This window comes from Haliaeetus albicilla, chromosome 17 (genome assembly GCF_947461875.1).
Source record: "Haliaeetus albicilla chromosome 17, bHalAlb1.1, whole genome shotgun sequence".
Taxonomy (NCBI): Eukaryota; Metazoa; Chordata; class Aves; order Accipitriformes; family Accipitridae; genus Haliaeetus; species Haliaeetus albicilla.
The window spans coordinates 28,337,370-28,361,322 of record NC_091499.1 but is presented as its reverse complement, the minus strand read 5'-3'; the positions used below and the strand labels follow the sequence as shown (position 1 = coordinate 28,361,322).

Here is a 23,953-nt window from a genome sequence, read left to right as displayed (position 1 = left end):
GCAAAATAGTGCAAAACCACCAGTACAATTTTATTCTTCGGAATAGTGAAAATACTTTAATAAACCCTACTAAACCCATGCATCAATACCAGTCCCAGTAATAAATTGTTGACTACGGAGCAATCGTCCTGTGGGAAATTTATGACCAGAGGAAATGTTCTAGCCTTGGTATTTTTATAGCATCCATTTGTTTTTTAATGGAGGAGGGGGAGATCCAAGATTTCAAAGGCTGTTCAAAGTGTCCTCAACCTTGAAGAAGGAAAGTAACCTGCATCGGAACACTTGCCACAGCTCCCAAAATATGAGATGACACCTGGGTACGTACAACTGCTGTCACGAAAGGCAATCATTTAGTCACCTGCTGTTCTCCTCAATAGACTAGGAAAGTATTTGCTAGGTCTCATTAGAGTCATCCTGCCCATTTCAGTTATAAGACCAAACCATCCTGACCTTTTATCTCACTCCTCTGCCCAGGATCATTGATGCCTCTTGTCAAAGCCGTGGTGCACAGCACGCAGCAAGGAGTCCTCAAGCCTTTCCACGCACCGCAGACCTTCCTCCCCGAACCGTCCGCTGGCCCATCACCCCGGCTCTGCGCCCTCCCATGGCCGGCTGCCTTTCCCAGGGCATTCAAGTGAACATCCCACAAACTCAGCGCCCCAGACAAGAAGTACAGACAGTTCATGAGCTATTTTCTGGCAATTTATTACCAAAAGCAGCATGATCTGAGAAAAAAAATAACCGTTATTCTTGTTCCTCTTAGAAAATGAGGGTGTAATTTCCTCCAGAAAGCAGATGCCATAGAATTAGCTGTGGGCTTTTCCTGCTATTTTGTTCACAGTTTAAACATTAAAATTGGAGTCTCAATAAGCGTTTCATGAATGTTTAGCAAGGTTAAGCTCTATTTTAATCTAGGGAAGTATCATTTCAGATGTCACAGTTCACCAACAAATGCTGAGCACCACGTTCGTGCAGGGTGGCATTTCTCCTAGGATCTACAACTCCAGAGCTTTTACTGGAAATGCCTTTTTCTCCTGCGAGGCAGCTTTTCCACTGAAACATAATTACCAATATAACACATCACTGCAGCTTCCATTTGCAAACAAACTGCTGCTAATCTCTGTCAGATCCCAGCATCTCTCTCTCCTCAGCTTCCCCGCCTCCTCACCCTCCCGCCCTAAATTCAGAGACACAAATCTACAGGAAAACGTGTGAAGACACATTTCTGAAGAGATGTAAGAGAACAGAGTGTCTGCTATGTTCCCTACTCAAAATAAGCCTATGTGCTTTTTATACAGTCCATATGCTTATTTTCTTAACAATTCTTGAAACTCCCATACTGATAACAGACATGACCATGTAATATTCCTTCCTCAGCTTCAGGTTTTCCCCCGCTCCGAGGATTCGCTCCTCTGAACAAACCCAGAACAGCTCCAGCTGCTCCCAAGTTAGGGACTGGCTGTGCTGGCACCGTGCAAGCGCAGCTCCAACACCACCAAGCTGTTTTTAGCTCCCATGCTGCCTGAGGCTGAGCATCTTCGCCCTCATCACATTCCATTTAGTGATGAGCCATCTATCCTCCTGCTTTTGAACCCTACACTCTCTCTTATGAGATTGAGCCTTAAAAAGGTCTCCATCAAAAGAGCACGTCTCTACATACACTTCTGTCAAGGCCTTTGCCCCAAAACATAGGAGACGTCAACACGGACACTAGAAAATCAGAACTAGGTCTCATCCTGCACATCCTGCCTAGACTGGCTTGTCGGCTGCTGGGGCAGTTCAGACTAGTACGGGAGGAGTGGAACCATATCCCCCTGCTACCTCCTGGTCAGACATCTGAACAAATAACCCCATTTTGGGAAAAGTTTAATTTCAAATGGTAATTATGCCTTACCTTCCATGGGCTCCTGCTTTTCTAAGCCTGAATTGTTGGACTGCCTCACTCGTCACAGACACAACTAACCGATCCACTGCCATCTCCACATCCAACATGACTCCCGTCAGATGGTAGCTCAGGCTGTCAGCCTCGCTTTTCTTCCTCTATGAAATACTGACATTGGAAAGTCTTAACAAGGAAACTGAGACTACAGGAAGCATCCTTCGCTCCAGAGACAGCAGTGCCGGCTGTTATCTCTATTCTCCAGTTCTCAACCAGGAATAGAGCAGGAACAAATGCATTCAGTCCTACCCTGAATGGTAGCTCCACAGAAAGGTCTAGACTGGAAATCCCAGCTTTTTGGTTGCTTTAATCAAATGGAACAGCATCAGGAGGAGGGGGGCAGTGGTGGTGGGGAGGCACTGCACCATCCAAAATTTAAATTGACCTTTTTTTAATCTGCTTTGATTCACTCCTAATCTTACACACTCTTTCCTAAATTCTGAAAAGGTACAGAAATGAGGCCAAGACACAGATTTAAATAAATAAATTACCGTGTCCTTTCAAAATGTATTCTTAGAAAACTTACATAGTTAAAATATTTAGAGTAAGAGCTGATCAAGTGATTAAGTATACTCAAAAAGTTCCCTTTTTAAGAAAAGCGCATCTCTGAATCTCATCTTTTAGTTCTTCCAGAGCATAAATCTTTAATTTTAAGCAATAGAACTTCAGGTTCTAAGTTTTACAGAAATCTAAAGAACAAGCAACTTTTAAGATCATTATGGTATGAAGTTTTAATTGATTTTTTTGGCAGTCACAATCAAGAGGCAGATATCACTCCATGTGCACTTGCAAAATAGGTCAGCTGGGTAAATTTGTTCAGCTTTCTTCTACACTCTTTAGACGCTTCACCAATTACTACTTCTTTCTAAAGCAGCGTCCAAACTTGTTTGCTCTTTCTTTATATGACATAATTTAACTCTCTACAAAGGATGGCTTGTTAGCCAGTCACTTAACTAACACAGTGAATATACAGTTGAATGCCTGATTATATCCATTCAAGATAGCTAAGTTTCTGTAATAACATTCAATTTCCATGGTAAGATGCATGAGTTCTTACAGTTCACTCAAAAAAAGAAATTGTCTCTACTTAAATGTAGGTTTCCATTTGGAATTATTTTAATAATCAGTAAAGGTAAATGAATTAGTATCATGAATTAATATTTATTTCTTTTACTTTCAAAACTTGCTAGAACAGAAACAATACACTGACTCTATTGGGAGATCTGTTTGAGAAACACATTGTCCCATTTATTCTGGTTTACTTTGAAGTGCTACTTCTAGCTACCTGTAAGTAATAAGAATCTGGAAGGAGAGAAGGAACGTAAAAGTGCATTAGCCCATTAATAAAAGGAACTGTGTGGACAGCGTGTACACTCTCTTCAAACTGTAAGTGCTAAACCTACAAATTCAGAACAGAAAAAGCTAGCACTGCCTTTTCAGTAAGTCTTCTTCCTAAAGGCATCGTGCTCTGGCTCTATGCTATACACCCCCCATAGTAAAATGGAGAGCTTCCAACCACATCAATAACAGGATGTTTCCATTAGTAATCAGCCGAGATTTATTTTTATGCAGTTCAGTTCCTTCCACAATTCTAGCTTTTCCAGCAAACAAATGCAAGTTCAAGGAGAAAGAAAACAAATATTCCTCCAACCCTCACACACTCATCTTCTTAAGCTTTTTTAACCTCTCTGAGGTAAACAGCAAGCACTTTTAGTGACAGTTTCTGAGTAATGATGGGGAAGAGCAAGGAGGTGGTCGGAAGCACCACTGGCTTCTTAATGCAAACTCTTTTATGCTACTCAGGGAACACATGTTCAATCACTGCTTATGAAACAGCTTTGACAACACAGAGAGGAGCTTTTTGCTTGATGTTTGTTTAAGTGAGACTGTATCTATTTTAGGAGGAATTGCTTTTATTTTACTTTTTTTAAATATTTTTTTTTGTTAAACAGAAGCAACCCACAGTCTTAATAACAGATTAGTGAGTGAGTGGCTGTCTTCTCTGGAGACTTCATTATGATGAGGTTTCACTGCACTCCAGCTCTTCTGAGAAGACATTTAGAGAAAACATAAGAAAGGTAGTACAGAAGTGAGACATATTAGAAGAACCCCATCCCCACTGAGGGACCTTTCTTTAAAACATCAAAATCATGCCATTGCACATGATGCCTACTTCCAAGAAAGCAATAGGATCAGCATTTCGTTTTTGAACACAGAACATAAATACCACATTAACACTTTAGCAACACATGTTTACAGAAATCCCTGCATATTTATGGTACCATATTGTGCCTCGGAGAAAGCTTTTCTTAGGTGAACAAAAGCAGCAGCAAACTGAATTAGACTTGCAGTCTGAAACAGAGCATGTGCAGCACATTTAGAAATGATTTTACAACATCGAATTGTCACCTATTTTAGACAGATTATATTGGCAAGATATTTAAGGCAGGGACTGCAAACCACTACGCTGTTGTAAGCATCTATTTTTTTATTTCTTATTAAAGGTACTGTCATTGGCTGCCTTTCAGACTGGGAAATAAGGGTCCCTCTTTCCTGTTACATTTTTCATGCACAGACAGTAACAAGGACTTTGCAGCAACTTTTCAGAGGCTCAGCTTTGAACTTGCAATGATAGCAGGACAGCTCAGCCTCGACAGGACCTCAGGGGGTCTCTGGTCCGGCCCTGCCACAGGAGGCTCAGCACTGACTTTGATCGGATGGAGCCGGCGCACCCTCCCTGAGAAGCCTGCGCCTCTGCCCTCCTCTCCGGCCCCAGGGAAAAGCCTTTTCCTTGTGTACCGTCGGAACCTCTTTTGCTTGGTCCAGCAGATGCCCCGCGTCCCTCTGGCTCCCTCTCCTTGACCACCTCCCTTCAGGTACAGGGGGGTTGCTGCCAGCCCCCCCAGAGCCCTCTCCCCCCAGGCTGAGCCAGCCCCATCGCTCAGCCTCTCCTCGTGGGGCAACTGCTCCAGACATGACCATCATGCTCTTGATACTCTAGAAAATGGCTCTTTCCCCGAAGGAAAGGGCATCCTATTTTACAGGGAAAGAGATAAGGTGAATGGCGCTGACAGCCCTTGTCAACTCCACAGCATCTTCGCGCTCCTTGCGTCAGGGGTAGAGCGGCGTTCCTGTGTCCAAGCCCAGATCTGCTACAGGCAGGATTACAGCTAAACCAGCCTCTCATCTTCCACTTACAAGTTGTCTCTGTACAAGCATCCCATTCACACTCTAGAAGAAGTAGCAACAGAAACACAGAGCTCTGCTCTGCTCCTCAGTTCCAGGGTGGCTTCCCTTTTTTGCAGCATGTTTTATAAAGCCAATCCTCCAAATTTTTATTCATACAGCAGCAGAAAAGCTCCAGCACTCCCACTGGATATGAGATTTAAATTAAGACGAAGTGCCATATGATTGCTTAACACCTTGTTATATCATCTGCCAAAGCTAACAGTGCTATTCATAACTGGCTAAGCCCTCAGAAATGTGTATACTTCAGGTATTAGACAAACCACATCCTGCTACTTGGTACCACGGGGGAAATTCTGGTTACATTTCAAATACTGCTTTCAGAACTGCTTGTCCACTCAGAGACAGAATTTCTAGACATCACCTTCCTGGCATCTGCTTCCTTTAGTCTTCCTATCTAACCAAACCCCATCTGCAACAGACAGAAGAGACCATCCAGTGTCTCCATATAAATACTTATAGGACAAATCTTACCAACACTATTAAATGGAAACTCTCTTAATTAAGGACTGTAAAATCCACCTTTGTAGATATGAATTGCTTATGAACAAAGCATACCACATATTGCCCAAGAATTAAAGCTATTTTTGATGAGGCAGAAGGCATAGACTCACCTTAATGATAATCTCTTTGGCATCACACAATGATATGTCACAAAGCACTTTCATTAGTTAGTATGAAATATATAACAGCTGCCAACGCTTCTGCTTCTCTCTGAGCAAAAGCAAGATACCTTGTAATGAAGAAATTATAAATATCAATGGGTGAGGTGCTCAGCTAGAGGATACAAATGACACAAGATTCAAAACTAGGCAAAACAAAACTTAAAGGAGGTGTCAAGCCTGAGCAAAAGGGAATACTTTATCCAGACAGAACACATAGTTGTGTGAATTTTATTAACACCTGTCTGGTATCTCAGCCTCAGTCACTAGACATCCTACAGAGATCATGAAATACCACACTTCCAGGTGTTTTCTGTAGTGTACATGAATATATACACACAGCCACAGAGCTTCCACATAAAAACGCACTCCAAGATGTTTCCTAATCAGAATATATTATGTCACGGGGAAAATGTACGTGCTTTAATGCAATATTGTCCTGAAAGAATGAAGAAGTAGCAGTATTAAAAGTGCTCTGGGCACACAAACTGAAACTTCCTTCCTCCATGGTTCTCCTCATTTTCATTTCTGTTTGTTCCTTTTCTTTTAAGGCCTATAACACAGGTACTGGTAACCATTCTGTATTCACACCTAACTCAAAATGCTGTTCATGAAGAGTATCCTACTGACATTACCCTTCAACAAGTCAGCCTGCTCCATCAGGAATAACAATCACAAAGACCAAACCCGGAGATCTGAAGGCATTTGGGTTAGTCTTGTAAAAACGGCTTGTGTACTCCAGCAGCATTCACTTTAATACTTGTTTTTATTGACCCCCCGGCTTCTCTTTATGCAAAATGAGTTGCAGGATGTCAATCTGATCCAAGGCTGACTCCAAAGAAGGGATTTTGATTGCAGAGGAGGAAGCTGTACCTACCCAAGGGGTGTTGAATGCAGCATGTCTTCCAAGGGCATTTCAACAACTCTGCAGCTGCATTACTAAACACAGTTAGAGGTTACTCAGGAACCTACAGACAAACTTGTGGGTTTCCCACAGAATTCTGTAAACTGGCGAAGGTAACTGAAAAAGGCTAAAATAAAAGGCTGCCCATTTGCCTGTGAAGGCTGGAAAGCAGCATAAACTATTCCCCTGTTCTACATCAGCAGGTGTTTAAATCTGCAGACGTAAACAGTACTGTGTACCACCCACCCACTTCACCTTCCTCTGTCGGACAGAATATGTGGACAGGACGGGGAAAGCCAACAGAGAGGAAAATAATGTGTTGCTATCATTACGTATGCAGCAAATACTGCTTAATCTGGATTAAAGAAGAAAAAAGCAAGAAGTGCTCCCTGATGTGCAATTGCTTCTCTGGGATCTTCCTAAGGACACCGCAGAAAATGCAAGGTTTTTAATTAAGAGCCGCGTCCTTGCAGCACAACCTAGCATGGAACTGCCCCCACCTCTGGGGTCAGCACAGAAAGATGCATGCTACACACCAAAGCAAGCACATGCAGAAGAGCATCTGCCGCATATATTCAGCGCTTACTGTGCTCTGGCAAGCTAGCTGAACACCCCCTGTCCAAAAGCCTCAGCCTGGGGGCACCTGGCACAGCTCCACGCTCAAAGGCTGCTCAAGGTACACATCTTCCCATGGGTGGTGCACACCTGACCCCGCTGGTAAAATCGTCATCTCCCTTCCCTGACAGTGGTTTTTTAGGCTGTACTCGGACGTGCTGCCTCGGCGGCAGCTGAACCACATTAAGGGCTCCTGCTCTCAGCCCCATGGCTGGCTTTCCCACCCCAGCCCACGGGCAGGGGCCACGCTCCCCTCGCTGCAGGATGGCCCTGCCCTTCTCCGACCTGCCAAGGGAAGGGCACAGGTTTGCACACCCTACCCGATCTGTCGCAGTGGTTCAAGTTAAACACTTCTACCGGCAGGGTTTTAAGATCCCTTGGATGCATCTTAACCGAAAACAAACTGGGTAGCACCTATGTACACTGCTACTGGGAGCGATGCAACCGCTGGTGAGGGCTGGGGGGTGAGAAACTGCTGTGGCACTTGCCTCTTAAACCAGCTGGGTGGCACCCAGCCCGGCGTGCCCACTGGGGCCAGGTCCTTGCGGCGGGGAAGGAAAGATGTTTGGCTCCATCAAAGTGCAAGAAGACGAGGCACAGCAAGATGTTATGTGAGCATACGTGCTTGTTCCCAGAGAAAGAGACGTTCTTGTGCGCCTCGTTCCTCCTCTTGCTAATATAAACCAGGAGACTAAAGTCAAATGTAATTGCTATACAAGCACGGCGCTCTGTCTTTGGTGAGGAATACAGGCTTTAATAATATATAAACGATTTCTAGAAGATGTAAAGGAGAGCTTAGTGCAACTTGAATGCAGACAAATACTTAAAAGAAATCAACATTATCCACTAAGCACTTTACTAAATTGGTTTCATTTACTTATGTATGTTCATGCCCAGAGAGCAAGTCCAGTTGATACAATTTCTACAACAGGAAAAAACCTAGCAAATCAACTTACTATACTATTAAAGCTTTCTAAAAAACAAAACAAAACAAACACCCAAAGCAATTTTTTAGGGAGGTAATGAGAGAGAGATAAAAGGACGTACTGAGATGGTATTAATGTTGGAAAGACAAGGAAGGAGAAAATGGGCAATTACCCATAAATACAGCTCTTAACTTCAGTTATGTAACAGAACAAATAATCAGAATAACCACCACTTACGAGTCAATAAAAGCACCATGTATTCATAAAGGTCTTGCTAGATAAACTCACAATACCTTTTTACATTTCTCCTCCATTATCCTTCTCCTGTCATGACACAGGAAGAGTGCTACAGCGTCCCGCTATGCAGAGAAAGCAAAAGAGGACATTCAGAAACAGCCATAACCAGAAGAAACAGCAGTGGCAGTAAGAAGCAAATTAAAGTCTAATCAAAAACTTGTAAGCAATTCAGAGAAACTGACTGTGGAAGAAAGTAGGTTTTATTATGAACACAGTAATCGAGTGTTTGCACTGGGTCAAGGTAACAAAAGAAAAATTACTGCACCATCAGCTATCAACCCTGTATCTAGCTAGAAGTTTTAAATTATGGGCTAGGAAAGCAACAGGTCAGTTTAGGTAGTTGAGGAACAACAGCATTTATATATATGTCATTACCAGAAACATCTCAGAGAAACAGAGCTTCTTTTGAGGGGACTATGGAGGAAAAAAGGCATGTTCAAAACTTCCAAGACTCTGCACTCCCAAGGAGCAGAGAAGTTGAAAAATATAATTGCTCACTCCTGAGTAGCAGCAGCTAGGAAGGTCAGCATCCTACGGAGCACCCATACAAATTTTCTCATGTCTGATAAGCTGAATGCTTGCTTTTTACATTTACTCTTCCCTCAGTGGGGGCATCAACCTCATCTCTCTCATCTTCCTGGCCACCAGCAGTCTTGAGGTTTGTAAGAATTCTATTCCTTTGAAATCTCTACTCTTCTATTTATATCAGTTGAAATTGATCCCCAGGGGTAAAAAATTATTCTAGGACAATGAGGGGGGCTAACAGTCAAGATGGCATTATTGTTTTAGCTTCATCTCGGTAGGAAACCAGGTTGAAAAGAATATAGTCAGGACAGAGGGGAAGAAACAACAAACAGAAAACTCAAATGGAAAACTTCTAAACCCAGAATTATTAAGTCAAGTACAGAAGACATTATTTCACATGAGGAAAGCCAGATCTGGGAGCTTTTCACAAACAGATCACCATTCCTGACTTTCTAGGATTTCTGCTAAGCCATACTCCTAGGCTGCAATGAAAATCTGGATGATCCCCTTGTAAAAATGTAAACACCAGAATCTTAATCCATTCTAACACAGATGTCCAAATACTTCTACCAGACAAGATGGCTTGGATTTACTTTTGCAGTTCTCCCCTTCCAGTGCTGGTGGCGATCCCATGGGTCTGAGTGACCGGTCTGGATGCCACAGAGTGGAACAAGTGAAGCCATCAATCCAAAATCCTGCGCTGTTTCACTGCTTGCAAAACCATTTGAGAGAACAAGGAGCACACTGGGGAGACACTGCATCGAATGAGGGCTCTTTGGCCACTGAGATACGGAGAGAGCACAGAAACTTCCCTCACTTTTCCCCCAAAGCCAGTCAAGAGGGAGCCATGCCCAGAGAAGTGAGCAAGGTCCTGGAGCATCTTCAGGACAAAGAGAAATCAATGAAATCCAGCAGAAAGCCCGGCAGGAGTTCAAGGAACATACAGTCTCCCACAAGAGTGGTCTTTAGCCAATGGAGAAAACTACACATGTGATTCCTCACAGATTTTCATCCCAGGTTTTAGAAATCAAAGGAAGCAGGTACATTCCGAATGATTCATTAAAAACACTCATTGTTATACTAACAGAAAGTATAATTTGAACAGGATAGATCAATAAATGGACACAAGGGAACAATTTTGCACTTCCAGACAGATTAACAACATGACCTGAGCTTCTCTCTCTCTCTGCATTTCCTGATTTGCATCAATATCTTTTAAATTTGTCATGATTTTGAAGCTCATTTATATTTTTATAGCGTACTAATGTATGTTATGCTGTTTTGCTTAGATTTGTTACTGTCATGACATGTCTAGGACAAAATAAAGTAGACTGGTCTCTATTCCAACAGGGTGTATTTCAAAACCAATCTACAGAACTAAACCTTCACTCTAATGGCACAGTAAAGTGACTGCTTGTAGAAGTTATTTGGGTATTTCTAGTGAAGTTTCAATTTATCTTACTTCCATATAAGTATTTTTTATCAACCACAATGCAACATTCCATAAACTTCATAGCACAAACATTCAAGTTCATAATTTCAAAGTGAATATTAACAACAGAAGCAAAAAAAAAACCACCAAAACCAGACCATTCTCATCCCCATGACTTCTTCAGTGAGGAAAGGCAAACAGTGTCATGGTCTTTCCTTCAGCTGTTTTCAAGATCCCTGTTCTGATCAAATATTTCATCCAAACTGTTTTTTTCTAGCTACAAAAGGTGACAAAGTTATACTGGTCAGTCAACATGCCCTACATCTTTTCACATTCATCAGTCCTAACCACAACGTCCCCAAAGCTGGCTGGGATTTTCTTGGAATGACCAAAGTCTCATTACTTTTCAAAATTCAGGTCTTTAAGAATTGGGTGTATCTGTACCAACCAAACAGCACACTGTAGATCACTTCGTCTATTGTTTCAGGAATATTTTGAATACTCTTTTACTTCTTCCTTCCCTAAAAGCACTTGCTTGCTCTTCACAGTGCACAAATAACTTTTAACAAATGCAGAAGAGCATCATACATAACCGAATTAAGAAAAAATTCTCTTACTGCCAATACTTTTGTCGCAATCGGAAAGAAAAATTCCTGCCTTGGCGAGTGATCAAAGTACAAGGATGCTCCTTGCTATCCTGGAAAGATGAAAGTCAAAGATGTATTTTAACTGAATTTCTAGGAACGTCTTTTGCATCAACAAACTGCACGTTAGTTGTTCACTACCTTGTCCGTGCAACGTTAATTAAGGACTTCACGCACAAGGGTTATTTTTCAGAGATGTATTTTGATATAACTAAGCGGTGTCGTTATGTAAACAAAGCTGATCTTTTTACTCTCTACTCTTCACGGTCTCACCACTGATTAATTTCACCACACACACACAATTTCAGAAAGGAGATGTAGATACAAACTGCACCCGGAGCACTTCCGACTGCTCTTCTGCCGGAGAAAAAAGTCATTTTGAGTTTTCTCCCTGACGAGAGGCAAGTCCCTTTCCGACACCTATTACCAGTTTTTCCCGATCGCTTCCTAAACCCTAATACCTAACGTTAACGAGCATTAAACCCGCTGGGTCACTCGCAGGGGAGCACCTCGGGCGGGCGAGCCGTCACTTACCCGCGGTCACGCCGAACACCCGGGACGCGGCGGGACGTGGGACCTCGCGTCCCCAGGAGCACCCCCAGCCCCCTCCTTCGCCTCTCCTCTCCCACAGCACCCGGGCTCTCACTTCTCCCCGACCGACAGCCCGCGATGCCGCTCGAAGGGGTCCCCGAACCAAAGGGCCGCTGCCGGGGACGGGGGGAAGCCGGCAGGGACGCGGGCGTTCCCTCAGCGCTCCGCTTTGGCCGCCGCTCGGCCCTTCCCGCGTCTCCCCACACGCCGCCCGGCGCCGCCGCCGCCGCCCCTGCCCGCCTTCCCTCCCTCCCTCCTTCCCTCACTCACCCGGCGCCGGAGGTGCCGCGGCCGGCGGGTCTCTGCCCTCGGCCCGCGCTGCGCCGGGAGTCCGCGGCCCTGACGGGAGGCGGCGGGCTGCTGTGCCCGCCCCCCCCCCCCCGCTCCCCGCCTCAGGCGCTTCGCCTGAGGTGGCCGCGGCGGGGCAGCCCCGAGGGGCCGCCTGCGTGAGGTGACCCTCGGCGCTGGCGCCAGTCCCCAAAATACCGAGTGTGGGGCGGACCAGCTTGTCCTCCACACACACACACACACAAACCTTCTGCAGGCGGGAAAGGGGTGCTGGCTGAGGACGCCCCCCCCCCCCCACCTCCAACAAGCGTAGAGGGACAGCTGCCCCGAGGGTGTCTGTCTGTCTGTCTGCCCTGAGGGTCTACCCCGAGGGTCCCTGTCTATCTGTCCGCCCTGAGGGCCCCTGTCTGCCCCGAGGGTCCCTGTCTGTCCCCGTCCCCCCCCCTGCCGTGGCCCTCCCGAGGCACCGAGCTGTCCCTCAGCAAACTGATGGCGGTGAGGAGAGCAGGCCCCCGTGCCTGGTCACCCCAAAAATGGCGGGGAAAAATAACAGCTCTTACCTGCAGCCTTGCTCGGTTTAGTCTTCAGTTCTTCGTGTTACACGGTTGGGGTTTTTTTTTTTTGGCTGCAGTCCCTCAAACTGCACCAGCAAAATGACACAGGACATCCTCCCGCTCCGGCCTGACGCGAGCAGCTACGGTCTGACAAATTCTGTGTGAAAACAAGGCGAAGAGTTGGCACCTGTATGCAGCCATATGTGACCCTTTTTTGGCCACCAGCTTTACGGTAGGGCGCAGGGAGAGGCCGTGGTGCAGCTGCACTAGTCTGTCCTCAGACTTCTGGCCCCTGGGACGTGCCTTTACCCAGGAGCTTGAAAAAATCCAACCTGGGCCTGAAATCAGCAGCTGTTGCGTTTTTTCCTCTTAAAAGGTTGCCCTGTGAAGAATACTGCAAGTTCTCTGTCATGATTACTGCGTTTCAGTGGAAACACAGAAGTTAACACCTGGCATTTTAGAGTATATCAAGGCACAGTCGCATTCCCTATAGCTGGATGTGTAGGACCATATTATAACAAACTGGCTTTGAAAGCTTTTTAAAAGACCTAGAAATCTCAGGCACTGATTATTAACACAGGTTTGTGCTTGGGTTTTTTTTACATTGTACCAAAAAGACTCTAGACTATGTATTCTGAAATCCCTTTAAACTGTTCTGAAAATCTCACTACAGGCAATCCATGTTTACGGGAGCCTTGAACCAGACGTTTCCTTAGATGCAGTCATAGCTGCCCGACAAGGGAACTTGCACAGAGGTTTTCCATTTATACCTGATATTCTGAGAACTGGACAGATTCAGCTGAAGATAGGTATCATGGTACCTGGGTTTTTCGGTGCTTACACTACAAACTGTGTCAAGATTTTTATCATATTTATTTGTGATAACAAATAAAGGGAGTCAGAGGGTTAAAATTTTATCCTGTTTTGAAGCTAAAGTCGGCATACCTGAACCTAAAATCTCTTGGTTTTCTTTTTACATTTTTCTGGTGTGACCTAGAATACTTAGGATCTATTGTTAAGGCTATTTAAGCCATACTGTTACAGTAATCCAATTTACAATGGGAACTTTAAATACCTAATAACTCAGGTGATGGCTTGGAACTGGTGATCTTACATTTTTATTAGATCTTTCTAAATGTCCTCTTAAAGTATAAGAGCTTGGAGTCATTCCACTCCTCCCTCTAAAATATTTTTCTTTAATAAATAGTCTCTTTGCCATTCATTTTATTATTTGGGCAGATGGTCTGATTTCTCAAAAAAACCCTTATGACTACTATTTTTAACTTAATGACGAAAATAAATGAGAGATGTCTTTCATTTTCTGGGTTATAAGAAAAGTTTATTCAGAAGAATGAACCTGCAGTTATTCTCCCATAAAGCTAGTATTTATACCACAGATTTACATTCAGCAGCTTTTTTTTCCTGCAGAAACTGGAATTCAGTGCGCTGATCACCTACAGTGCTTCGTTTGCATAAGGACACATGAGGAAAGAAGAATACACCCAACCACCATATGTATCGTCATTACAGATATTAGTGCCAAAATGCAGTCCTAGATTTAGCTTGTGAATATTGCCTTGACATCTTTCTAGCCCATCTGGATGTCTTCTGAGGGAAAACCCAACCTGCGTATTCCTTCAGACTGCTGTAGTGGTATTATTTCTTTGGAGGTAGTACGAGATGCTTTCCTCACCTGTGTCAGCCGAGTACAGGTGGGATTTCACATGTGGTGTTTGGTATGGAGCACTTCAGACACTTATTTTAAATCAGACCCAAACCTAATGCCTCAAAGAACTGTCACTGCCAAGAAGTGAGGTGGTCACTACATGGCAAGAAGTTCTTCTTGCAACATGGCAAGTGCATGTTCCCACTGTGGCAATGAGAGAAAAAATCCTTCCTGCAAACCTGTCACCAGTCACCTTTGTGACATTCAGTAGTGGAAAGCTGTTTCGAAGCAGCTGGGATCAGCTTATTTTCTGCTGTGGGCATGCCTTGACAGAAACATGGAGCATCCCACTTAGAGCCACAACAGGGTTTCTCTTCCCTTTCATTATCGTAAACTGCTGTTTCTATCATTTATTTTCATTTTTCCCTCCTTATAGCAAAATCAATCTCACCTGAAAAACAGGTTTTATATCTGTAAGGCTTGCTGAGAAACTTTTCATGTTGTAGCTCTGTGCAGTTTCTATATTTTTAGACATCTGGAGGATTAGGAAAAAAATCCTAGTGGACTTAAATAATATTCATGCCAAGCCTTTCTTTCTTTATATTGTATTGTACATATTGTTGGACGTTTCTGATAGAAAACAATAGAAGACTAAATTCCGAAGAAGCTTCTAATGAAATCGATTGCTATCACAGGAAACAACCCAGTGAGGAAAATACTGTAGATGACTATTTTGAATTCCAGTTGAGAAATTAATGAAGATTGTGTTTTACTGTGGTGCCTAGGAGCCAGGGAATGAATTCAGTGGCCCAGATCCTTGCTAGTCCTGTGACCAAGTTCCATGTTCCACCCGGCATCTAAAATTTTCAAGATAAACAGGATATAAATAAAGTAAAAATGAAACAAAGGCAAAATGCAGACTCTTATGATTGTTTTGCTGCAGCAGGCACTGGCGATGCCAGCCAGGAGAGGAAGGGAACCGCACCTGAGGAGCGACAGGGAGGTGCAGGACCACCGTCCTTCTCCGTTGGCCACCTCACTGGATGGGCCACATAGCAAACCTCCTGCCAATGGCCCTTCCCTGAGCTGGGGATAGACCTGTGCTGAGCTGGGTTTTCTCAGCAGTCACAGCACTGGACATAGCAATGTATCAGAGGCTCAGGCTGCCTTTTAAGCTGGAGGCAGTCTCACCTCAGTAAAGGCTTCTGAACTCTCTCCTTTCTTCTAGAGAGCTGTCTTTAGAAAGGTGACATTTTGCCCTCCTTAAAAGCATCGTCTTAAGAGATGCAGAATAAATGAATATTCCTTGTAAAAAAATATATGTATGTATTCTTAGAGGGCTATAAGTGACAGAGCTAAATTGAAGAAGAGGCCTTATCTGAAGGTTAAAGACATTGTTCAAAAAGTGGAAGTTGTGTGCAAACAAGGGAGCTTACATAGATCATAAACCCAGACAAATGAGGCTTAAAACTATAAACATAGATTTGAAAGAACACCTTGCTAAAGGCAAGTGTAAAAGTTACTAATAAAACCTTAGACCACAAGAACTAGGAAGCTTTGCAAAGTTGAGAGATGACCAAGGAGTAGAAGGATCACAAAAAAGGCCACAGAAGAGATGCTAACTCAACTCTTTGTTGTAGTGTTCACTACCAAAGAGCTTGGAGACGTTCTTATCTGTATGTACTCTTTCTTCACAAAAGACAGGTCTGAAGAGTTCTCTCCCATTGAATGGTTGGAAGAAAAAAAAATAGCTCAGATAAGTAAAATGGATGATAAAATCAGCTGGCCTGAGTCCTATTCACCCAGAAGTTCCTAGAGAGGTCAGATACTGAATAGCTGTTCCACTAATTGAAGTGTAAACTTACCATTCAAATAGATTTTGAAGTCAGCCAAATAGCAGGTACCAAATCTGGAAAAGGGCTCCAGAGGGTATTTGCATTTGAGGCAATTCCACTTAAAAGTATCCTAAAGAGTGGTATCAGTTGGCACATGAATAACTCTGAACTAATGGGGAATCATCAACCTTCCTTTTGTGGAAGGAAGCCATGCCTCCTCTTTCTCCTCCTCCTCCTCCTCCCTCTTTTCTTCTTCCTCCTCCTCCTCCTCCTCCTTGCTGTCTTCTGAAGGCTTCATCAAGCTCCTTCCTATGTAAATGATCCAGTTCATACAGGACTTTTAAATACCATTAATGCTTCTGTTAATGTCTTTTAGGAAAGACCTGCAAAGACCTTTATAAAGAAACTCAACTATCTTGAGATGAAAAGGATTAATAACTACTTGAAGGCCCACCACGGGATATTAAAGAAAATGATCCAGATGCAACTTCTGCCTCACCACACAAGAAGAGAGGCACTGAATGACATCCTCAGACAGTGAGTTTTAAACAAATAAAACGAAGTACTTGTTCTGCACGGCGCAATGTTAAAGGACACTTTGCCCCCATAATCAGAGAATGATGTAGAAACAAAAATCATAAATGGGTAACAAAGTGCAAATTATGGAAGAAATACCCATCAGGTGCAATTAAACACAAAAATTCAGATTTCCAGTTCTTTATATGTGTGAGGCCTCTAATAAATGACCAAAAGCAACAAGGCTTATAATAGGCAACAGAAACAGAAAAGCAAGTGCATGATCTGTGTCTCAGCTCCCTGCAGCTTTAACGCCTGCGGTCTTCCTCCTTACTTGGGGAAAGGTCAGATTCTGGAGACATTCAGAAGTCTTCTTGGGGAGAATGCTAGTTGGAAAAGGTGTTTCAGTAGGAATACTAGATTTTTTTATTTACTTATTTACCAGTATTTTCATTAAAATACTGACAGCATGAGCACTGCATGGAGCCCTTCCTAGTTTGCATAGCACAATTACTCTAAGTGGCAGCATCTTTTTCTTGTTACCATCGTACCCTCATGTTGATCAAACATATTGGCCTCCAGGAACTGGCCTCTAAATTAGTACAAAGCAAGAGTTAACTCCACAGAAGTTGAAAGCCAAGTATTAAGTAAAAATCAAGCTTCTGATTCATGAGATTACACATATGCATCCAAATACATCCAAACTTCCACATGCAAGCATCCTGTCATCTGTGATACAGCATCAGGCTTCAAGTCTTGCTGCGACCTAGAGCAGAACTGACAGCTATATATGGGCTCTGAATTAAAGCGCTTTAAGGAGAAGGGACTAGATTACATTGCCTAGATTCAGAAATGTCTACCCAGAGGATCTGCAGCTGAAATGTGTGTTCGTATCAGAACGACAAAGCCAGGGTTTGAACAGAGATGCAGCTTTTTCAGCCCAGAGTTGGCCCTGACAGGTCACATGTGAGATGTGCCCTGCAGATATCCAGCTCTGGCCTCCTACCCTTCCTCATCTCCAGGCTCCCACACACATTCATAAAAGGATTAGAGCATTTAAATAGCCTCATTACAAAATTCTATTGAAACATAGATACTGATGCAAATTATACAGCCTGTTGGCAATGTATGAATCATGCCAGGCCTAGAATGAGTCTACATTAATTCCAAGCGTGCTGTATTTCCATTTCCAAACTAGTTCTCTTTTGATATTCATATTGCGAGTTGCCTTCATTTAGATTATTTTCTTTCATTTTGCAATTTTCCTTTGCATCTATTAATGCTCTCGCCAAGTCTCTGTATACATAGCTAATTGCCAAAGCTTCCCTCATCCTATCCTGTGTTTGACCTCCATTTCTTCCAAAGGAATGTAAACAATGGCAATCAGAATTTGAGTTAAAGAAAGAGGTATTTCTAGAGCTAGCTGTTGCAGACAAATCTTTAATAGAAACAGAACCAAAAGAATCAGGAAAGGGTCCATTCCCACTGTAAAGTTCATTTTTGCGTCCCAGATATATGTACAGTTGAATTGTATCATTTTGGTCATCTTCACTTCTTTCACAGGAAAAGTATGCACTACCCTTTGAAGCCTGTTCCTGCTTCCTAAGGGAAAGTGAGCTGCTTCCATGTCACCTCCATGGAGAACACAGACGGGCACACGTATAGCCTCACCAACGGCACATACACCATGCCATCAAGAGCAGTCTTCTCTCCAAAGAATGGAGAAGGAAGACAAGTCAAGCTGGTGGTACTGCCACTGAGGAGGCTACGTGCTGTGATGGCTGGCGTGATGAATGGCCATATTCAGAGGATACATTCCAGAGTGGCCATAAAACACCAGTCATTAGGAGTTTGCATTTATCAAGTCAGATGTAACTTTGGTGAATCTGGTACCTGTGGGGATTAACGGGCAAAATACGTGCAACCCTGCGCGCTGCAGCAGCTATCGTAAAGTCTCTACGTTTTCATTTGATCCTTGCTACCAACAATTACAAAAACACTTGTAACAGATATGGTTGTTCGTAAACCCCTGGCATAGCCTGCTGGGTCAAAAGTTCATTAAAAGTCACATTCAATTAACAAATGACTGTCATCGCCAGATGTGTATATCCTGAGGTACAGTTTTAATATATGTCAGACACAGCCAAAATGACAGGATAACTGATGATTAATGCTTAGCTGACTATTTCACAAAGCATCGCACTAAGTAAAGGAATACCTCTGAAATAAACTCCCTAACCTCATAACTTAAGCTAGCTGAGGTGAAAATATGAAATAAGGGAAGAAAGATGAGGTGCAAAAAATACAGAGAATTGGAATGTGTTCACAGTCATTCCCCAGGCTATATTTCTATGTTTCACCTAGCTGGGGAGGAAACATCTCCTCTTCAGATCAATAAATAGACAAACTTTTTGTTCAGGAGTGATAAACCACAGCAACAGAGCTCCAAGTGCATTCCCCAAAAGACAGCAAAGGCAAGATAGAATCTTAAACATGACTTGCTGGACTTCTGAAGAGAAGCAGCACTATGTACAGGCTCAGAAGACCCTCCGTGGTGGTGCTCACCAGCCTTTCCAGAACCTTGTGGAACGTATTCCAGGCCTAACACATATTACTGTGATGTTACAACTGAAACTCAGGCAGCTGAGACTTGTGTTTTCATTATATGAGTGTGCTGGCAGCAACATCAAGTTAAGGAGTTCTTCTGCCCCCACACCTCCTTCATAGATGGTCAATTTTAGCTCCATGAAATGGTGCATCATCTCCCCAGTTGTTCTGTACAACTGGCTATGGGGTCATGCTGTAAACTGGACCAGCAAATGGAGGGGTAGGCAGGCCACACGCACTAATGAATATTGCCAGAATGGTATCACGAAAGCATGGTCTCCACTCAAGCTCTGCTATAGTGCAACCATCTACACGTGCTTAATTGTCAGGTAGGTCCTCGAGAACTGGGTTTGACTATGCAGAGCTATGCGTTAGCAGATGGACTGTGCTCAAACACTGCCCTTTGCTGGGGTGAAATGTCCAGTTTATGCATTAGCTTTTAAAGAGAAGACACTGATTCCTCTCATTGTACAACTTTTAAGTTCCTAGTGCAACAGAAGCAGTGCAGAAAGGTTGCCAGGCCATTACCTTCTCCTAATAGTTGAGTTTTGCAGCATGAGGCACAGGAAAGGTACAATGCAAGCACTGGAAAATTGCTGCCTGCTTGCTTTAGAACCATGAGAAAAACAATGCAAATTGCTTTTGTGTTGTGGAATAGTTTCTTAACACTCTTTGGTGTGCATGATTTCATCTTGTCTACTCAGTCACTCCAGGCCCTCTGTTGACAGAAATTATTTAGCAAGCTAGCTCAGTTGGAAGATTTACACAGTTCCTGATTTCTGGGGTATCAGATTTTGGTCCAAATACACCTTAATGCACCAGTTCCTTTTACATTTAGCTTTTTATTCATTTTTCCTCATTCTGTTGGAAAGGTACAAGGAGGCTGGACGATACTTACTTGTATGGCTGTCTGCAAGGTGTTTCTGTATGACTGAAGTCCACTCAACCTTCCAGAGCTGCTAACACTGGCTGCTGCACTAATGTCACATCCTGTATGAATTCCTGGGCTGAACATTTTCACTTTTTCTGAGCTAGCTTTCCTCTGCACACCGTAGCAGTTAGACAAAATGATCGTGTGGGATGAGGATACCAACCAGTCCCAGCTGGAAATGTTGGGAAATTGTCCTACCAGGCGCAATCTGGTCAGATGTCCAGGATAAGCTGTAATTACTGAGGAAAGGTGCTAAAAAGGCAGAGAACTGAAAAAAAAAAAAAAAAAAAAAGTTGAACACGAAGAATAATCTCCAGTTTTCTCACTCCAAAAGGAACAGGCTCACAGCATTCCTCTTGTCCCCTTCCACGTTTCCTTCTTCCAAGGGTGTTTGACCCATCCCTCAAAGCTGGCCATGTAAAGCACATGCCTGTCACCAGCACATGTTGCTCAAACCACAGAAAGACAAGTAGCAGCGGGACATCCCTTCTGCCTGCACAGGAAGCACAAACAGGATACAGCACAAGATACAGCATGTGCAGTCTAACAGCAACCACGGTCAGCCAGTGCTCCTGCCGTCAGATGAACTCCACCAGCATTAAGGACCGCTTGTATAGCATCGTACGGCGACTCAGGTGTAAGAAGTAAGGCTAGAAGAGTTACAGTGCCTGATTCTCTCTTACAATCCCCAAATAACACATTTCTTCATTTCCTCATCAAATGACTGGACACTGTGTGCTGTCGTTCATTTATGTGATGAGTACACAGGCTACAGTGACATCTCTGTCAGGTCTTACTTCCCATGCAATCTATAATGTATTTTGATACTTCTGTAACTCCTTTACAACATTATTCTCTTGGGTTTCCTCTTTTTTTTTTTTTTTTTTTTTTTTTTTTAAAGCAAAGCAAGTAATAACTTCTCTTTCAGCTATAAATTCCCAGGGCTTTGGAGCGCTGCTCTTTTCAGAGTGCCAGTCCCAGCTAAATGAATGCCACATTAAGGTACCTGGCTTACCTTTGTCATCTCCAAAACACCAGGTTCTTCCTCAGACTTTTGTTAACTAGGGAGCACTCTTCAGTAAGTGCTCCATAAAGGACTGGCGCTTATAAAATAATATAAACCAGCCTCTCTATGGCTGCAACAGCTAGAAGAGCAAACAAGCCCTGAAACACATTAACAAGGAATGAAGCACACATCAGTAGAGAGATGAATGACGAGAGAAACACCATGGTGGAGAATTATCTGTGTGTCATCACAAGGTGATCAGAGAACTAAAATTATTACAGACATCCAAGCACATGACTGTCTATTAATTTGGCATTAGTTGTCATTTTAATTTGGTATCTGAGTAATCTGGGCTAAAAAGTTCCAAATAAAGAAGACACTTAATGCAAGTAATTTGGAATAAAAAAATCAGATAATAGAATGGACTTGAATCTGCGTTCCCATTTCAGAGTTAGAGATCATTATGTCAGGGATGATGTAAGCTGCAATAAACTTGCACTGTGTCTTTCTGGGGGGTACTCATTTCATGGCTGGCTCAGAGAAGTCTCCAGGGAGAGAGCACATGGATACTGAAAAGCAGTAAAAAACAGTTCTGAAGAGGGGTGAAAGGACATTTTGTCTTTAAAAAAAAAAAAGCCGAGAGAAGATATTTCATGAAAGAACCTCTCAGAATGAATCAGCTCTTTGGAGTGCGTCAAGTTAGCTTTACAAAACAGTTTCTATGTATTCAGCATTCAGAAACCTTCAGTGAATCAGTGAATTAATTTCTTTCGGGAAGTTTCTGAAAAGTGCCTCACCAACATTACTGGAGAATTAATCTTTATAATTCAGCTGTCAAGCAGTGTGACTGATCACCTACAGTCTTATTCTTGCTTCCTCATTAAATGGTCTCTGCTTTAAAAAGACTTTTTCCCTTAAAAAAAAATCCTCACCTAGTCACAAAATTAATCTCAAATTTAAGCAGCCTTGGAGATCAAAGTTCTTAACTTTGTGTTTATTAGTCTCAGCCATAATTATAATTATAATTATCTGAAAATACTAGGAAAGCAAGAGTTTTGTTCCTTAGAAAGCTTGAGGGGAGAACATAACTAAGGCATAGGTGATGGATGTGAAGATACAGGCTGACCCTCTTAAATAACCTTGTACAAGACTCTCAGGGCTTCTGTAAAATGGGAATATTAATAATTCAGAAAATCATTAAGAGAATGATCACTGTGGATTTGGAGGTCCAAAACATTATACCAGGTAATGAGACCATAGGGAAGGAGATTAAGGACGGACATATCTGTGATTTGATCAATTCTGAGACAGGCAGTTTGAGCAAGAATCTAGCCGACAGAAAGACCGTCAGTGAAGGGTTGGGAAGAGAGATAAGCTTTTAGGAAGCAGAACTGAAATATTTCTCCCCTGATGGTAATTAAAATGTGGAATGTTCAACCAAAACTACCAAAACAGTTGCAACAAAAAATCATATTCAAATAAAAGTTGGATGTAGTCAGATGGTACCAGTTAGAAACCGTATCTTCATCCAGAACCAATGAATGGGTGTATCTCCAATTTATTCATATGTTGTTAGGATGCCACAGCAGCACCTCTGTTTGCAGACTTTCCATGATTGTGAGAACAGCTGTAATGATTCACACAAGAGTTCAATGGCTATGGAAATGGTGCATGTGGCGTTTCCATCATTCAGACCTACTATGAGGCTCCTGCCACAACTATTTAGTAAAGAGCTTGGTTATTGTAGAATGCAAAATTTTCAAAACATCACTATGTAGAAGACACACATAGCCTGAGTTTTTTTCCACTCTCGTAATCCCTGAAATATATGTTTCCTCTAGTTGTTCACTAGAAAACATTATTTCCTCTTCAGAGTTCCAGACATACCATGGGACAGTTCACAATATGCACAGATGGTTGGTCTTCTAAATTAATAAACCAAATGATTTGGGGGGCTGTCACTGGAAAGTTCATTTGCTATGTTGTTTAGAGTTTATGCAATGTTTACTCACTTGAATGTGCTTCTAAACTCAATACAGCTGCTCCTGTAAGTAAGTCTTCACCTGGAAGACAGACAAAGTGGTCCTTGCTGTATGGCGAGTGCTAAATATTGACTTACATTGTTTGTGTTTTGGCTTTATGCAACACAACAGAATGTGAATTTCCTCTACTACACTACAGATGTGAAATATATAAATATATAGGAATAATATGTTTGCCATATGGGTTTTTTTTAGTTTAGTTAATTTAGGTCAATTTGACTTGATCATGAGAGAATAATATTTGGAACCAGAAAGTGAAAAAGAACAAAACCCACAAATACTGCAAAAGCCTGGTACTGTAATGTTGAAATATGGTTTTGGCTGTAAGCTAATACTAGCACATCATTCATAGAATCATGGAACATCCCAGCTTGGAAAGGACTTCAAAAGATTGTCTGGTCCAACCTTTCATTGGAAAGGGAATTCATCAATTACAACCAGTTACGTGATGAATCCTTTTCTAATTTTCCATGAATGTTGATTTAGTGAGTGCCATGGAGTATAAATGTTAATGCTGGCAATATTAAATACATAAAGCATACAAAGGCAGAGATTTCAACTATTGCATCTTATACTGTTGTCTTTTCAGCTTTCATAAGATAAACAGTATGACATCCCTAGCCTATACCTTTACTTTCACTGAAAATTTTCTAGTTTTGCTGAAAAATTGTAAATGATAAAAAAAATGTAAGTTTTGGGGCACTTGGGGGTGGTGGTGGAGTTTGAT

At 42.6% G+C, this 23,953-nt stretch overlaps 1 protein-coding gene across 5 annotated transcripts in view; it reads right to left on the bottom strand.

Annotated features, from left to right (window-relative positions):
• The window catches only part of PKIB (cAMP-dependent protein kinase inhibitor beta), a 57,111-nt gene extending 44,365 nt beyond the window's left edge, over positions 1 to 12,746 (bottom strand). The window contains exons 1-2 of one of the 5 annotated variants that reach the window (XM_069805154.1): positions 12,052 to 12,209; positions 8,586 to 8,651 (exon numbers count right to left, since the gene is read on the bottom strand). The gene's annotated coding sequence lies outside the window, so the exon portion shown is untranslated. Of the gene's footprint in view, positions 1 to 1,894; positions 2,008 to 8,585; positions 8,652 to 11,724; positions 11,997 to 12,051; positions 12,210 to 12,629 lie in introns of those variants that run through there. The other 4 variants (XM_069805157.1, XM_069805151.1, XM_069805152.1 and 1 more) reach the window with 4 other exon arrangements.
• Between the last annotated feature and the right edge of the window lie 11,207 nt (positions 12,747 to 23,953).